Raw genomic sequence first — 16,539 nt, 5'->3', positions numbered from 1 at the left:
CTTTAGTCTATCGTAGTGGAGAATACTTTCCGTGTTGTGCAAGGTGCTGAAACCACTCGAATTAGGAAAAACTTAGCTTTCCCAAGACACCCAGTGGTGATGCAGATAAGTCTGCACAACATTTTGACATTTGGTCTGGTCTAAAAAAATTACTACAAATTCCATGAGGAAGGCCTTTACCGGCAATTACATCAAACTACACAGACTTCTGTGATGGTGGATTCCAGCATGGATGAATTAGTATTGTTTGAGGATGATGTACACACTGATGAGGGTGATTACAATGACAGTGTAGATTGCAGGTGCTGAGATCTTGCTGACAGAAGGGAGCTAGCTGATGCTGGTATGTTTAGTAAAATTTTGGGTAGAATGGCATAATGGCAATTTATGCTTTTCTACAGTACACCTTAACCTTTATTAGAGAGGTGTTTTTTTCCTTAAAAAGGTACAAGCTTTTATTTACATTTTCGTTTCCCTAACTTAAAACCACTATGCACTTGAACAGAGGCTTTAGCACATGAGGTAGAGGGATTAGTATCATCATGACTGAGACTGGAGAGGGACAAGAACAATGCCACCCCTCCTGTTCCTGAGCTACGGTACAGTAGAATGTCACTTGAGACTTTGAAGAACACTGACAGCCCTATTATTACAATTTCTGTTTCAGCACTAAACCCTGTCACCTCTCATGTTTCTGAGTGAGCTATGGTACAGTAAAATGTAACTGCAGATTTAGAAGACCAAGCCTGCCAGCCCTAGTCTTTCTATTCCAGCAATGACAATTAACAATGGAGCAATGGAGCTCTCCTCTTTGTCTGTTACCTATATAACACAGTAAAATGTGACTGCAGATTCACACCAAGACTGCCAGCCCTATTATTTGTATTTCAGCAATGACAATTAGCAATGGAGCAATTGGGCAGCAAGGTGGCTTAGTGATTAGCAATTCTGCCTCACAACACTGGGGTCATGAGTCAATTCCTGACCATGGCCTTATATGTGTGGAGTTTGTATGATCTCCCCGTGTTTGCGTGGGTTTTCTCCGGGTGCTCCGGTTTCCTCCCACACTCCAAAAACATACTAGTAGGTTAATTGGCTGTTATCAAATTGACCTTAGCCTCTCTCGGTCTGTGTGTGTATATGTTAGGGAATTTAGACTGTAAGCTCCAATGGGGCAGGAATTGATGTGAGTGAGTTCTCTGTACAGCGCTGCGGAATCAGTGTCGCTATATAAATAAATGGTGATGATGATGATGATGATGAATGGAGATCTTTTTTATATGTGTTACCTGTATAACACCATACAATTTGACTGCAAATTTAGAAGACCGAGCCTGCCAGCCCTATTATTTGCATTTCAGCAATAATAATTAGCAATGGAGCTCTCCTCCTTGTCTGTTACCTATGTAACACCGTACAATTTGACTGCAAATTCAGTTGGCCAAGCCTGCCAGCCCTAGGGTTTAAATTTCAGCAATGACAATTAGCAATGGAGCAATGGAGCAATGGAGCTCTTCTCTTTGTCTGTTACCTATATAACACAGTACAATGTCACTGCAGATTCACAAAACTTCCTTTTACAAGGCAGCGCCGCTTTAAATTTAAGCACCGAAGACGCCGAACTTGCGGGGGTTGAAGAAACCGGAGGTTAATACATTTACCCCCAAGACTGCCAGCCCTATTATTTGTATTTCAGCAATGTCAATTGGCAATGTCACTGCAGATTTTGAAGAACAAGCCTGCCAGAACAATTTCTATTTCAGCAATGACAATTAGCAATGGAGCAATGGAGCTCTCCTCTTTGTGTGTTACCTATATAACACAGTACAATGTGACTGCAGATTTAGAAGAACAAGCCTGCCAGACCTATTTCTATTTCAGCAGTGACAATTAGCAATGGAGCAATAGAGCTCCCCTGAATTCCACTAGAGACTTTGAAGAACACTGCTACCCCTCCTCTTTCTTTTCTACCTATGACGCTGCCCAGCTGCACTAGAAACTGCCAAGAACTGTGCTACCACTTCTGTGTCCCTCTGTATCTCCATGGAGGACGGTACTTACAGAATTGAAAACTCGTGAGATCTGACAATGTCACGATGACATTTTGCCTCGTTTTCAATTCTGAGGGGGGCAAAAGTACACCTCGAATCTGCTGAGTTCGGGTGTGTCGGGTCTCGCAGAGCATCTCTAGATAATATATAATATCTTTCTCTGGATAGAAAAATATATTCAGTAGTGTGTTTTGAACAGCCAGAACAGTCAGCAACTTCCTTACTGGATCTGGACACTGACAGCAATGATGTACAGTAATTTACAGCTTAACAGTTTTCACATATTCAGCTGTTTCCTTTATGACATGGTTGATATAACAGCTGCAAATCAGAAACCAACAGTGTGCTTTTATATCATCGAGCTGTCATTCAAAGCGGTTAAACAATACAGAACAACCAGGACTAGTAGTAGCAAACATGAGTGCAAGATTGATAAATTGTAAACCAATCTATCTACAATACACCTGAGCGAAGCATATTTTATTTCTGTGACTGTTACTGCTATAAATAACAAGTGGAACGTATCCAACTATTGCAGAAGTTCACTGGATGAGAAGCTCACTTCCATGGTCTTGAGAAACACCCTGGCCATAAAGAGACTGTAACCATTACAAAGTGCAAGTAAAAAGACTGAAACAACCAGCCAAAAATTAGTGCAGACACATTCTAACAGACTATTTGTGTTGCTCATATCTTACGGTACATGCAGCTCAAAACAACCATGTAAGCACGCAATCTTTGCAGCACACATTTTAAGTGTATGTTTCCGACACGTGTGTCCAACTCCAAATGAGACTAGCAGTGTATCTTCCAATTTAATGGAAGTGCTTTTGTTTTTGGATATTTTAGGCCTGATTCATATTCGCATATACGTCCATTTGTATAGCGTATCTTGCATGTAATAGCTCTGGACATGCTCAGAAATGCACCTTACGCCAATGAAGGCAATTGCATGTCCGAACACAAATGACATTTATGGCAGCCTATGACTTGAGGGGTGGGAAGGAGAGGACTAATATAAGGCAATGTACAGAAAGGACTTACTGTACATTGCCGAGGGCTTTCAAGTCCTGTGGCCATTTCAAGTCCCAGGTTTCTCATAAGTACACTCTGTTACAGCTGTATCATTTGCACCAGCTATTGGGCAGGTGCAAGTGCCGACTGATAGTGATGACCGACATGACAGAGGGGTATATTTACTAAACTGCAGGTTTGAAAAAGTGGTGATGTTGCCTATAGCAACCAATCAGATTCTTCTTATCATTTATTTAATACATTCTACAAAATGACAGCTAGAATCTGATTGGTTGCTATAGGCAACATCTCTACTTTTTCAAACCCGCAGACAAGTAAATATACCCCATAGACTTTGTGTAAAAACGACACGTATGCATGCCACTAGCTAGCATAGAACATGTGTATGCAAGTGAGTTAGGCTATAAAAGCTCATTGTATAAACAGTACGCATTAAAAGCATCTTGATTTATGGATCAAACGTAAAAATAATACATTTGAAAACCCATATTTATAGTAATGATTATACTGTTAATAGTTATTTTTAATAGAATAATTTTTCTGTGCATTCTGATGTGACCTTATATTTAGAGATGGGCAAGTCCGGTTCCCCGAGAACCGAACCCACCCGAACTTTGGGTATCCGAGCACCGAGCTGAGTAGCTCAGTACTCTCCCACCCGCTCCGAATCCAAACCGAGGCCGAACGTCATTGTGACATCGTCGGATCTCGTGGCTCGGTTCTCGCAATACTTCAAGATTATAAATACACGCCTCCACAGCAATCCATCGCCATTTGACAGAGGGAGAGAGCAGGGTGTAGTCACAGGCTGATTAGAGCAGGGACAGAGAATACAATATTCTTATTCCAATTGCTGTAACAAAAATCGCTAGAGAAGAGAGGAGGATAGAGGTTTATTTTATTTTTGTAATATTTGGCACTCCCCAGTGCTTTTGGGGTGTCCCCCATAATTGTGCATAAATATATCTGGCTGTCAAAAGTCATATCTGTCAGCAGTATCTACCAAATAATTTTTAGCACTCCCCAGTGCTTTTGGGGTGTCCCCCATAATGGTGCATAAATATTTCTGGCTGTCAAAGTCATATCTGTCAGTAGTATCTTACCAAATAATTTTTACCACTACAAGTGATTTGCGCTCAGAATGGATTCAAAGCAGTCCACATATGATCAGAATGAGCAACCAGGTTCTGTCACCAGTCCTGATGTTAGTGTTCCCAGTACGTCATCTGGGCAAGGCGATGTCAAACTACACAGTGTTTCGAAATCAGTCCAAAAAACAAAAACCCCCAAAAAATTTACTGTGTTGAAGCAAAAAAGAAGTGTTACTGAGCAAAAGTTAAGTGCCGATAAAAAAAAAATTGTCAACATGCCATTCTACACACGCAGTGGCAAAGAGAGAATGAGGTCTTCACCCTTTTCTATTAGTGGCAGATCCCAAAAAGTTACCGAGCCTACAATTGGTGCACAACTACTGTCACGCGTCAAAGCCGAGCTGCAAGATAACAGTAAGGCATTAGAGGATAATGTTTGCTCTGATTCACAAATGACACCAATCCCTGTGGAGAGTCCATCCAACAGTGGTATGTCTAATCGTTAGCATTCTGTTATTGTACCCATAAAGAAGGGCCCTTTCAGCAGTTCTGCTGATGTGTACCTGAACAGCCCGAGTGTAGCCGCTGATACACAAATTGAGGATGCCACTTTGGAAATAGAAGAGGATGAGGGGGAGATTTGTGGAGGTGATGAGGGCGCTAATGAGGATGTTGATGATTATGATGCAGACATATACCAAATTGCCTTTCTCAATTTCTATTTATATTCTAGATTATATAACGGCTGAATAGTTTTCTATTTTACTCCTAGTGGAGAGGGGATCTGATGCAGACAGATACCAAACTGCCTTTGTCCATTTCTTTGTATATTCGAATTTCTAGTTCCACAGTCTGTGCAGGCTGCTTTTTTTTATATTCAACTACAAGTGGAGGGCGGGGGAGGGGGGGCATAGATAGCCACCAAACTACCGTGGTCCATTTAATTTTACTTTCCAGTTCCACAGTCTGTGCAGGCTGCTTTTTTAATATTCAACTACAAGTGTAGGGTGTAATATACACCCAAAGACGATGGCTACATTGCCAATATTCAAAGATGGAGGAGGTAGACAACCAGGTTTGTCTGTATAATTTGCAGACAAGTGTTCGAATTAAGGACGGCCTACCAGGGATTAAACTGTTTTTTTCAGAATTTATTAGCTTTAGAATTACCTCACTTATATAAGAAACTGGTGGAGCACTAAATTAGATTATTTTAGACCAAAATGGTATTTTTTTCAAAAATAGCAAAACAAAACCAAACAAAACCAAAACCAAAACCAAAACCAAAACACGCAAGGGCGGTTTTGCAAAACCAAAACACAAAGGTAATCCAGATCCAAAACCGAATACAAAACCAAAACACGGGGGTCAGTGACCATCTCTACTTATATTGCACCACCTCATCATTTTTCTCCATCACCTCACCCTTCATCTTTATCGCCACATCTATCCAGATGTCTATCCAGACACAGGGATCTCTCTCAGCGGTCCTCAGTATCACACTCCTCTCGCTCTGTCACCCCCGGCAACCACCAACCACTCCCCACTGTCACCCCCGGCAACCACCAACCACTCCCAACTGTCACTTCTCCTTCAAGAAATATATATATATCTTTTCAAAATCTTTATAAACACTTTTAACAATTAACAAATTAAATTAACAAATTAAAAAAACATCTTAGTATACCAAATTTCAGCCCTTTCTGAGGTTTTTTCCCCCCACACACTAAGAATTTAGTAGGTCAGTGTATAACTCCGCCCAGCAGGTGGCGCTGCAGCTTGTTGTTTTTTTTCACACACAGACACACGCCACTAGGCTTTTATATGGTAGATAGATATAGATATAGATATAGATATATATATATATATATATATATATATATATATATATATATGGTTTGTGACTTTCTTTTCTGCTACTACGGGAAGAATAGTATGCTGGACTATAGATTTGCACTTTTCTTCCATCATTGTTGTGCACATTATTTTAAAATTATTTTTATTGCACCATTTGTGCTGTCAAATTAAAATATTACTATCACATCACTTAATTTGGTTTTACATGCTTTTCTTGAGTTACCATAATAATAGACATTTACTGTTTGCGTGAAATAAAATGTACTTATTGTACTGAAATAAAGGCTTAATACTTTACTTCCTCACCAATTAAATATTTTCATCACTGTCATGTGATTGCCTGTGTGTTCTCTAAAACCTGTTGTATACAGTGTATTATTATATAAAATATATAATTTCTCATACTGTCAATTAGACAATAGCCTGAGAGAGGTGACAGTAGCTCACACAATAGGTGAGACTACGTGACTGAAACACCTCCTAACACAACTGTTCATAAACATATGTATTGAAATCACCCACTAAAATAATGTTGTCTAGGGGGATATTTACTAACCTGCAGTTTGCTCTTCTATCTATCCGTTTTCTATAAAATGTAGAAATGGGTGGCACAACATCCTCTTTTTCAAAATATATTAAATTATTTCTCTATCCCCAACTTTATGATAGTGTCCGTTACCACAGACATAAAGTTTTTGTGAATACACTGATGCACTTTTTCCCTTTTCTTGTGATGTGAATTACTGCATAGTGTCTTGGCAATGTACAAGCTGTGTTTCCTTTTAAGATCTGACAAAAAGTGCTGACTTTGGAAAATTCCTCAGTCGATATCGCAATGAATTGCCTGTATATTTCTACACATTGATTGGTAATGGTCTTAATAAGTGCAGAAAGCATTTATGCCTTGTGGCACTCAGTGTATTTAAACAAATATACCTGTTAATAGTACTATGTATTTTCTATTTTCTGTATTTGTGCATCTATATAGCTAATGGCACTAACAAATACAAGAAGAAAAGATGGTGTGTTGCACCTGATAGTGTGTTGTAAAAAATATTCCAGTTGTCTCAGAGAATTATATTTCTACAGTTTGATATTTATTGTCCAATCGATATGCAGTTCTCACATTTGCACAGTGAGTTAAATGAGGTTGCAAATGAAAATCATAACACTCTTTATGTCTCAGTCACCCCCTAAATTTTTGCTACCACCCTAGACACAAGTTCGGAGAAGAGTAGTTTGGACACTTGTAAGATGTGATAGAGTTAAAGACTGTGGATCGTTGATATGTCCCAGCAGTTGTCTCTTTTTTTGATAATTTTTTTCTCACTGAGCCTAAAAGTCATATTTAAGTTGTGATTCCAACAGAGGAGGAATGATGTACGAGCCACTAGAAATTTGGTGGCCCTGAAATTATGGACATCTTACAAAAAGAGTTAATTTAATGTAGGGGGTTCTATTGTAAAGGAGATTAATCTTGGAGCTGGTTATGAAGGAAATAGAGAAAATAGATGTCTGTCAGGCGCTACTGTTCAGAGAGATAGAAGGAGCATGGCAAGGATTCTTGAATCGGTGAGTCAAAGTGGAAAGGTAGATGTTATTGTTGTTGGTACTAATGATTTATCAACCAATGTTATCGGGCCAGTGTAGAGCAGTAAAGTATATGGACACCCCTCCTAATTAGTGTTTGTGGACAGTTCAGTCACACCCAATGCTAACAGGCACATAAAATCAAGCAAACAGCCATGAAATCTCCATAGTCAAACATTAGCAGTAGAATGGATCGCACTGAAGACCTCAGTGACTTTCATTGTGGCACTGACGTAGATGCTGCCTTTTCAATAAGTTAGTTAAACAAATGCCTGCCCTGTTAGTGTTGCCCTGGTCAACTGTATATGCATTTATTGTGAATTTGAAAAGTCTAGGAGCAGCAACAGCTCAGTCATGAAGAGGTAGGCCACACAAGCTCACATAATGGAACCGCAAAGTACTGAAGAGCGTAGTTCAAAACTGTCTTGAAGCAACTTCAGCATAAGAACTGTTCATTGGAATCTTCATGAATTGGATTTCTATGGTCAAGCAGCCGAACACAAGCCTCAGATCACCATGTGCAATGCATCAACTGGAGTGGTGTAAAGCACACCACCCACCATTGGACTCTGAATAAATGGAAATGCTTTCTCTGGAGTGACAAATCGTGCTTCACCATCTGGCACTTTGACAAATGAATCTGGGTTTGGTGAGTGCCTGGAGAATGTGTACTGCCAATTGTAAAGTTTGGTGGAGGAAGGAAACTTTGATACATTATATGTAAGACCATGTCCTGTTTCCGCAATACAATGCACCCATGTACAAATTGAGGTCAAACTTGGTTTCCCAAGTTTGGTTTGGAAAAACTTGACTGGCCTGCAGTGAGCCCTGACACTTAAAGGATGAATTGGAGCATCAAAGGCCTTATTGTCCAACATAAGTGTCAAACTTTGCTAATGTTTTTGTGGATGAAAGGATGCAAACCCCCACAACCATGTTCCAAAATGTAGTGGAAAAGTGGAAAGCCTTCTAAGAAAAGTGTAGCCTGTTATTACTGCAAAGGGGAGATCAACTCCATATTAATGCCCATGGTTTTAAAATGAGATGTTCAACAAGCGCATATGGATGACACCGCATAGTTTTGGAAATGCAGTGTATGTTTGTTTTATTATTATAAAATCTCCATTGTCTTATTGAGCATGCAAACAAAAAAAAACTTGCGCATATGTACATAGAATTGAGGATATTTGGATAATTCTAGAAATTGGTGAGAAGCAGGTTTTTGGAGATTAACAGAGGAAATCACTGAGATGTCAATGAAAGGTGAGGTCATTATTATGGCAACATTCAATTTGCCTAATGTGGAATGGAATATGTAAATTGGTAAATTAGCCTGGAGTAGTGACATGTATATATTACTAGCATAAGTCCAACTTTTACGAGTGACTTATTTCTATGATGCCGTTGTCTGAGCAGGGCACATCATATACCAAATTAAAGGTCTTAGATTGTAGATATGCGGGGAAAAAATGATGTTTTAATCAGTTGCATCGTTTCAGAGTTAAGTCACAAAACATCCGACCGCCATTTACAATAATGTATTATCATTGTCTTCTGGAAAATGTGACAGTTGGCAATACTCCTGTGCACCTGCTGGTTGCTCTGGAAACTGTGACAGTTAGTGAATTCTCCCTGTGCACCTGCTGGGTGACCTGGAACATGTGACATCCTGGGTGGTCTAGAAACTGTGACAGTTATTTGCAGCCACATATATTAGCGCGTATTGCAGGGACCATGCCCAGCAATGTAACTTCGATAGAAGAAGTTATACATATATTGTAGTGTATAAAGAAATTATTTAGTTCCACTAATATAGTGATTGATAATATTTCTTTATTCATTATAGTCCGTTGTTAAAATTTCTATATGTAATGTAGTGTATAAAACAGTTATTTGAATTCTGTTAATAAGGTAATTTAGTCATTATATTTCAGTTTAATTTAAGGTGGTTACTACCGACTTTCTCGAGTTCAATTAGTCAGGGAACCAACATACAATGAAGTTTCCCAAAATTTAGTTCTTACAAAAGGAGAAGCAGTATGAAAAATCTGTCTGTAGAAGAGAACTAATACCACTTTCATACTGCCGCCCCGGCAATATCCCGGGTTGTTAACCCGGGATATTGCCGGGTCACAGGGCAGTATAGATAACAAGATTCCCGGGTCGGGCGGGTTCATACTGCACCTGCCCGACCCGGGTTTTAGAAAAAAAAAAGTGTAAAAAAATGTTTTAATTAAAAAAAAATACATAACTAATGTTTACTTAACTTATTTTCAGCCAGCGGTGTCTCCGGTGCGTTGCCGGCTGTCAGGGGGACCTCTGGGTACTAAAATGACGTCATTTCTAGTCCATTAGAAATTACGTCATTTTAGTACCCAGAGGTCCCCCTGACAGCCGGAAACGAACCGGAGACACCGCTGGCTGAAAATAAGTTAAGTAAACAATTGTTATGTATTTTTTATTAATTAAAATCTTTTTTTTTCACTTCCCCATTTTTTTTTTTTACAGTATGAATGGTAAGACCCGGGAATTACACGGGTTGCACCATTCATACTGCAGGCGAGCGGGGTCCAACCCGGGAATTACCCCTCGCAAAATCCCGGGTCTAAGTCCCGGGATTTTGTGGTTGGACTATTCATACTGCACCAAGACCCGGGTTTTTCAGCGTGCCTCTGCAAAAACCCGGGTTTTTGGTGCAGTATGAATGGGGTATAAGAGTCTAGTGACTTAGGGTCAGTATTGTTTAATATACAGGCAGCAGTGAAGCAAAACAGTACCAAAACAAATCTTTTAGACTTTAGAAAGATTGACATTATTTAGGTGACTATCTTACAAGTTGGGAATTGATTGGTGGAGTGCCAGAACAATGGAATTAACTAAGACATGCTTTTATAAATGCAATAGAACTTTATGGCAGATATGTAATAAAAAGCAAAAGGAATAGAAATATGATAGGGTTCTCCAAAGAAGTGGCAGTTGTTATTAAGGCTAAGAAAACTGCATATAAGAAATCTGGACAGATCTAATCAAAGTTGAATAAAAAAAGTTTATATAGATAGTCTAAAAGAGACTAAACACATAATAAAATGCACTGAAGTGTAAGCAGAAAACAATACTGCACAGTCAGTAAAAAACGGTGACAAAATGTTTTTTAGATATATCAATGAAAAGAAAGAAATAAAAGGGAGTAATAGTAAGGCCAGGAGTGGATTGGAAACTTAAAGTGGTGCTGGAAAAAAATCTTGAAGTGGGCTCATGGGGGTGGGACCAAATCAACTGTAGGTGAAGCCAACACAAAACTAGGCAGGATATAGAATTTGGTTGTAGTAACATTTAGGAAAACTGAGATGTGATGACACAGTGGATTATTTCTAAAGCAATGCAGGGAAAAGGCTGCCAGTCCTGTGTTATAAAAATGTAAGAATCCTTTTGCATGATCTGCGACTGGTTTCTGCATCTGTGCTCAAACTTGTTTAATTGCCTACTAACACAACTTTCCAATATTCCCTTCATAGAAACATATCTGACTTTGTTTAATAAGTTTAACTATTAAGAAACATGTTGGCAGAATCCTATTTCAGTCTGCCAGAGCAGCATTTGAACACCTCATCGCACTGTTGCATCTTTCCCTGACATCAAGAGATGCAAACTACCAGTCAAATCTCTCTTTTAAATAGAAAAATGTGTACTATGTGTTTCAAAGAATGCATTAAATATAATAATTACTATAAATGCCTATCCAGTGTGATCACCACAAAGGCGAAATGCTTCAAGCATCTGCAAGAAAACACTTATTTTGTAACAATTGTGTATGAGCCCTAAATTTGCACAGTGATTGGGGGTGGTTTGAATTAATAACAGTGCAGGGAAGGATGGCAGATAAGGGCATAAGTGGCGGGGAGAGCTATTCCCAAGGTTTGCTGGTGATATAGTTAGTACAAAGGAGGAAGGATTAATGATATTGTCAGTGCAATGGGGGCTGGCCATATCTTCAACAAAGTGATCTGAGAATGGGACCAATGCAAGGTGGAAGGCAGGCAAAGGAATCAATGCAAGAATCACTAAAGCATCCCCAGAGCTGGAATAAGTCTCTAGGGGGTCGGGGCACTTATGACAGGGATAGGGGGGGTTATCATTTTAGGCCAATACACAGGCAAAACTGTGTGCACTACTGTTAGGAGCACACAGCTCTGCCTTCACGAGCAGTGCAGTGGAAGGCGGGACATACCTCCCAACTGTCCTTGCAGTCAGACCAAATCAAGTCAGTCACCCAAATTCCAGACTGCCCCACCAGATTCAGGACAGTTGGCAGACTGCCCTGCTCTCTCCTACCTGTTCTCGCCCCTTCCACCACCTGTGGCTGCAAGTGTCTTTAACTCAGTTGCTGCTTGTCTGGATCCTGGAATGCTGGAGGCCCTATTTGGAAAATAAAATGGGTAAATGAAATGTAGAAAACTCCAACCATCCCCGGCGTTAAATCAATAGCAGCCACATTTAATAATTAGGCCTCCCTCCAGCCCCAACATTAAAATAATAGTACTCACATTTGATAAATAGATCTATTTCCCTCCCACCAGCCCTGACATTAAACTAATATCATGCACACTTAATAAATAGACCTACTTACCTCCAACCAGCTCCAACATTAAATTAATAGTATTCCCATTTAATAAATAAACATATTTCCCTCCTTTCAAAACAGCCCCAGCAATAAATTTATAGCAATTACACTTAATATAACCATTTCCTGCAACCATCCCCGGCATTAAATAATTAATATTCACATTTAATAAATAGCCCTCCTCCCGAAAGTCAGCCTTGCTTTCTATTAATAGCTCCACACCACCCATCATTAAATTAAAAGCCCCTTCACCCCATATTAAGTTAATTAATTTAATAGGCCCCAGTATTAAATGAATAATAATTAGCCCCAACCTAAACTCAAACCTTCCATCATATCACACAATATATTAAAACCCTCCTATTTCTTCACACATCATAGCAGCATACACCCCCTTTCCTCACACATTATAGCTGCATACATCCCCCTTTCCCCACACATTTTAGCAGCATACAACCTGCCTTTCCTGACACATTTGAGCAGCCCACCCCCTTTCCTATCCTTCATACATTTTAGCAGCCCTCCCCACCATTCATGCACAGTTAAGCAGAAGCCCCCCCCATCCCACCCTTCATACACACTTTAGCAGCCACCATCCCACCCTTCACCAGGGGTGGATTGGCCATTACCCTTACCGGGAATTTTCCCGGTAGGCCGATGGCCTAACAAGGCCGCCCGGAGGCCGCCTTCTTTTTTTTTTTTTTGCGTCACCCAGCGCGGTCGGAAGGAGGGTAACAATCCAAAAATTGGTGGTCAGTGGTAAGCACCGGGCAGCCTCACGCATCGCAAAGCTGCCTGATGCTTCAGCACTGTGGGTCATACAGCACTGTGCACCGATCAGACAGGAAGCAGGAAGTATTCACTTCCTGTCTGTCTGATCAGGTCTGAGGAGCAACATTGCAGAGCGCGCCGGCCACCGATACTTAAGGTAAGTGAGAGGGGCATCATCTGGGAAAGCTATATGTGAGGAGGTTATATCTGGGAAAACTATATGTGAGGGGGCTATATCTGGGAAAACTATATGTGAGGGGGCTATATCTGGGAAAACTATATGTGAGGAGGCTATATCTGGGAAAACTAAATGTAAGGGGGCTGTATCTGGAAAAACTATGTGAGGGGGCTACATCTAGAAAAACTATATGTGAGGGGGCTACAGCTTTTTCCCTGCATTGCTTTAGAAATGATCCACTGTGTATTAAGTCATCACATCTAGGTTTTCCTAAATGTTCCTCAACCAAATTCCAAGTTCTAAATCCCGCCTACTTTCGTGTTGGCCCCACCTACATTTGAGTTGGCCCCGCCCACACAAGGCCACTTCAATAATTTTTTTCCAGGGCCACTTTAAGTTCCCAATCCACCCCTGCCCTTCACAGACACCTTAGCAGCCTTACACTTACCTTGCTACTGCTGCTGCTGACTCCTCTCTCTGCACACTTGGGATGACACCTGGCAGGGGGTGCACATCCCATGTGACTTATGTACACAGACTGCAGCCAGCCACAAAGGTAGGGGAGAAAGGAAAGAAGGACGGATCAACAGAAATTAATACATTTAAGGAGGGTGGCTGGGCCCGGAGGATGGACCAGTCACCCAGTACCACATTGCCCCCCCCCCTTCCCTGGCTAGCACCCATTCTGGGGGGGGGCGTTACACACAAACAAGTATAAGTAAAGGATAACAATTGAAGGGGATAAATATGTTGAAGGAGATTTCTGTTCTGGAGGACATCTCATGCATAGTGTAGCCCTGTTTGGGCTTTCATTTCCCAGAATTAGAAAAATGATTACAATGTTACGGAAATTTCCACTTCACATGTGCTGGCCCCCATTCATGCTCAAAAGAGAAGAGTGAGGGCCTCTGATGCAGTAAGTAGATACACATCACCAGAAGCGGAAATAGCCAGTTGTAGGCCCAGATGCAAAAATTCGCACACACGCACACAAAAGCAAAAAACGTTTTGTTTACTTCAAATTTCAAGTATAAGAAATATAAATATATAACTTGTGTCCCTTCTATATCACACTGTGCCCCCTTTCTGTACTACACTGTGCCCCTGTCCTCCTTCTGTATCACACTATGCCCCCATTCTGTATCACATTGTGCCCCCTTCTGTCTCACACTGTGCTCCTGGCCCCCTTCTGCATCATATTGTGCACCTTCCAAATCACATTGTGCCCCTGGTCCCCTTCCATATCACACTATGCCCCTAGCACCCTACTATATCATACTGTTCACTCTTCTGTATCACACTGTTCCCTCCTTCTATATCACACTGTTCCCCCTTTATTTATCACACTGTGACCGTTTTATATCACACTGTGTCCCTGGCCCCCTTCTGCATCACACTGTGCCCCTTCTCCATCACACTGTGCCCCTTCCTCTCCATACACTGTGCTCCTGTCCCCTTTTTGTATCCTACTGTGACCCTTCTGTATCATACTTTTCCCCCCTTCTGTATCACATGGTGCCCCCTTCTGTATCATACTGTGCCATCCTTCTGTACCATACTGTGCCCACCTTCTGTATCACGCTGTGCCCCCTTCTGTACCATACTGTACCCCCTTCAGTACCATACTGTGCCCCCCCTTCTGTACCATACTGTGCCCCCAGTCCTTTGTTCATTTACCTCTTACTTTTCCTTCTTTCTTCTTTTTGCCTTCTGTCTTCTCTCTTCATGCTTGTGGCTCTTTTCAGCGTCGCTCCTCACTGAGAGTGCCGGACGTAATGACATCATGCCCAACTTGCAGGGAGAAGTGAGCAGGGAAGAAGGGAAGAGGATGCCAGGTCCTGGCCACGCCGGATTTGTAAGTATATATAGTGAATGCTATATATAGTGAATGCTAGTTGCTCCCCATAGAATGCCTAAAAATATTCCTAATTTATTTAATGTTGAAAATTCTAATAGGTTACAAACACTAGAGTGGTAAGATATATTAATGCTGTACTACTACTGACAAATATTTATTTCCGAAGAGGTGTTACATGAACTCTTAAAATGAAAAGTCGATAATAGGTTTGAATCATATACATAAATACGTATAAAAAGTGTATTAAGGATATTGTTTGCAGCGCTAAAAAGTTAACCTTTTAACTAATCACTGCTAACAGATACAATTCCAGGTGATTGTCTACTGGCAAATATAGCTTCACAGCACAAAATGGCAATAGGGAAGAATATAGTAACTATAGACCTGTGTGTCTCACATTAATAGTAGGGAATTTAATAGAATCACTTAATAAAAAAATGTTAACTATTTCACCTATTCACTTTGGATGTCCTGTCCCCACTTTAACCTTTCAAAAACTGAGCAAATATTGCCAACTAAAAGAACTGACCTACCTGATATCTCTATTTCTGCTGACAACAAAACAAAAAACACTTTACTTGATGCTCGCTGCCTAAATGTCATCCTAGACTCAGAACTGTCCTTTGCTTCCCTGTTACATAAATCTAAGAAACATTTCCCTAATATGCACATATCTCACACAATACAATGCAAAAACTTAAATTCATGTACTCATTATCTCCCACATTGACCAAACTTTCACCACATCTCCCTGAGTGAAATGTTCTTCTACTGCTGCTACTTATTCCTGTATTGCCTTATTGTATTTATTGACTGTATTTTGCCAAATCCAATGTAAAATATTTCTACTAACATACAAGGCCATAAACAAAACTGCAACATTCATCTCTTCACTTGTCTTAAATTGTCTGTCGACTCGACCTCTCTGCTCAGCCCAAGGTCTGCATCTCTCATCCACACTCATTACCTGCTTCCATTCCCAGGTAGAGGACTTTTTGGGCTGCGCTCACTATGCAGAATTCCCTTCCTTGTACAAAATTTTCCTCTAGCCTAAAAACCTTATTTCTACCATCCCTTTCACTAACTGTCCCAGAAATAATTTGATGTGCTTTACCTTGTTACCTGTGTTTGTATATATTTTTGTTCTTTCTGTATCATGTTGTGTCTTGGGTCTCTGTTTTCTGTATATGTAATGTACGGCACTGCGGACCCTTTGTGGCGCCTTATAAGTTGAAGATAATAATAATAATAATAATAATAACTCCCCTATTCAGGAAAGCTTATCAAATTCTTAATCTTTTAACCTTCTTGAGCTATCCTACCCAATTACCACCTCTCTACACAGTTCACTGAAACTTACATTTTTTCTCCTATACTCAAACAACCCTCTGACCCAAAACCAACATTGTTGTGTGACTTGATTTTAAAGCACTGCTACGTAAATGAATGTTACAAAATAAATAAATATTTTGAGTCAAAAAAAGGTC

Source organism: Mixophyes fleayi, chromosome 2 (genome assembly GCF_038048845.1).
Source record: "Mixophyes fleayi isolate aMixFle1 chromosome 2, aMixFle1.hap1, whole genome shotgun sequence".
In the NCBI taxonomy this organism is placed as follows: domain Eukaryota; kingdom Metazoa; phylum Chordata; class Amphibia; order Anura; family Limnodynastidae; genus Mixophyes; species Mixophyes fleayi.
This window is presented reverse-complemented; position numbering follows the sequence as displayed.